The sequence below is a fragment of the Glycine soja genome, chromosome 3 (genome assembly GCF_004193775.1).
Source record: "Glycine soja cultivar W05 chromosome 3, ASM419377v2, whole genome shotgun sequence".
In the NCBI taxonomy this organism is placed as follows: Eukaryota; Viridiplantae; Streptophyta; class Magnoliopsida; order Fabales; family Fabaceae; genus Glycine; species Glycine soja.
Window position 1 is genome coordinate 27,353,965 of NC_041004.1, and position 2,614 is coordinate 27,356,578.

A 2,614-nucleotide genomic window follows, 5' to 3' on the forward strand; every position below is an offset into this window, starting at 1 on the left:
GGAATGCCCGCCAAGGTCCAGCATATAGCCTTCTTATGCTTCTTGAGAATTGACAACAACTTCTCCTCTTGCTCATCTGCGAGGGAGGCAGATATAATCACTGGAAAACTCTTGCTATCATCCAAGTAAGCGTATTTTAAATTTGATGGCAGAGGCTTCAACTCTGGTGTGGTCGGCTGGACAGTGGTAGAAGGAGATGGTTTCTCAGCCTTTACCTCATAAAGAAAGTCAGAGGTATGTGTACTTCCTGAAACATGGTTAGTCTTATCTGACTCTATAAAATCAATCTCAAGAGGTAAAACACCACCACCAGGCATGCAATCAATATCACTCTCAGATTCACTCTCAGCATCAAATTCAGACATATGATCAAGTACAATTTCAGACTCAATGCATGAAGAGTGAGAGGCATGCAGATTAGAATAAAGATCAGTCATGTATTCATCAACAACATGGTCAATTATTTCAGCACGAAATACAGAAAGATCTTCAGATGAGTATTTCATAGCATCCAGAATATTAAAATGAACAGTTATATCACCAAACTCCATGGACAGTGTGCCTGCATAAACATCTATCTTAGTTCTAGCAGTTTTCATAAAGGGTCTACCTAGAATGATGGGAACTGATCCTTGAGAAAATCCATCTTCCATATTCAAAATATAAAAATCAACAGGGAAAATCAGTTCACCAACTCTAACTAAGACATCTTCTATGAAACCAACAGGGTAGACAACACTTCTATTAGCTAAATGAATTACCACATCAGTTGACTGCAAGGGGCCTAGAGATAGAGAATTAAAAATAGACAGAGGCATAACACTAACAGAAGCTCCTAAATCTAGCATGGCATTGTCAAACTTACTATTCCCTATGATACAAGGTATGCTGAATGTACCTGGATCTTTGCATTTTTCAGGAATTTGAGGAACAGATTTACCAATCAATGCGGAGACATTTCTGCCCATGCTAATCCGTTCACTTCCTTTAAGCTTCCGCTTATTAGTGCACAGCTCCTTCAAGAATTTGGCATATCTTGGAATTTGCTTTATTGCATCCAACAGAGGTATGTTTACCTCTACTTTTCTAAACGTTTCCAAGATCTCTTTTTCCGCCTTTTCCATTTTTTTTTGTTGGAAACTGCTCTTGGAGGGAATGGAAGAGGAGGAATGTGCTGCTTCTGCAAATTAGAATTACCTGTGGAAGAAGATTCACCTGCACAGAAATTGTTAGGTAAAGTTTTGTCATCACCTTTTCCTGGAGTAGAGTGAAGTTTGGCAGGTTCATTTGCAGACGAGGAAGGTGCTACTGGTTGAGGTCCTTGACACTGCTTTCCCAACCTCAATGAAATGGCACTGACATTTTTGGGATTTTGGACAGCTTGAGAAGGTAGCTTGTCAAAATTCTGGGACTGTTGTTGATTCAATTGTGTAGCCAATTGTCCCATCTAATTGGTTAAGCTCTGAATGGAGGCTCTGGTCTCTTGCTGAAACTGCATGTTCTGCATAGTCATTTGCCTCACAAGTTCTTCAAGGGAAGGTTGTGGAGGGGCCTCAACTGTTGGCTGTTTCTGGGGTTGTTGCTGTTGTTGGATTGGTGGAGGAATGTATGGTCTGCTTGGGCCAGCAGCATTTTGGAAGGAAGGAGCAGGCTGTTGTTGTTGTTGCTGAGGGCTGGACCATCTGAGGTTAGGGTGATTCCTCCATCTAGGGTTATATCTGTTGCTGGAGAGGTCATAATTGTTTTGCTGTGGTTGATTTTGCTGCTGAGGTTGAGGAGGTCTATTGTAAATATTTGCAGCATAAGCTTCAGGCTACTCAATCGCTCCAGGTTGCTGCATGGAAGGGCAAAGGTCTGTATGGTGGTCAGCAGAGGAGCACAAACCATAAACCCTTGCAACAGGTACAGATTTCTGATTCAAGGCCAGCTGGGTTACCAAGTTAACCAATGCATCCAGTTTGCCTTCAAGCTTCTTAGTCTCAGATGATGCAGCTGAGTTTGTAGCTACCTCATGCACTCCTCTAATGACTATGGCATCATTTATGGCGCTAAACTGCTGAGAGTTGGAAGCCATCTTCTCAATTAAATTTCTAGCTTCAGCAGGAGTCAAGTCTCTAAGGGCTCCACCACTGGCAGCATCTATCATACTTCTCTCCATATTACTGAGTCCTTCATAAAAATATTGGAGAAGAAGCTGCTCTAAAATCTGATGGTGAGGGCAACTGGCGCATAGTTTTTTAAATCGCTCCCAGTACTCATACAGGCTCTCTCCACTAAGTTGTCTAATACCTGAGATATCCTTCCTGATGGCTGTGGTCCTGGAAGCAGGGAAAATTTTTTCTAAGAATACTCTCTTAAGGTCATCCCAGCTCGTGATGGACCTTGGAGCAAGGTAATACAGCCAGTCCTTTGCCACTCCCTCTAATGAATGAGGAAAAGCCTTCAGAAATATGTGATCCTCTTGGACATCTGGGGGTTTCATGGTGGAGCAGACAATATGAAATTCCTTCAAATGTTTGTGCGGGTCTTCACCTGCAAGGCCATGAAACTTTGGAAGCAAATGAATCAGTCCAGTTTTAAGAACATATGGGACATCCTCATCAGGGTATTGGAT

The 2,614-nt window shown here is 42.2% G+C and overlaps 1 non-coding gene across 1 annotated transcript; it reads left to right on the forward strand.

Moving 5' to 3' along the window:
* The first annotated feature begins 2,204 nt into the window (after positions 1-2,204).
* LOC114407973 lies at positions 2,205-2,311 on the forward strand. The gene has a single exon (XR_003665776.1). It is a non-coding gene; the product is annotated as a small nucleolar RNA R71 (small nucleolar RNA).
* Positions 2,312-2,614: the final 303 nt, after the last annotated feature.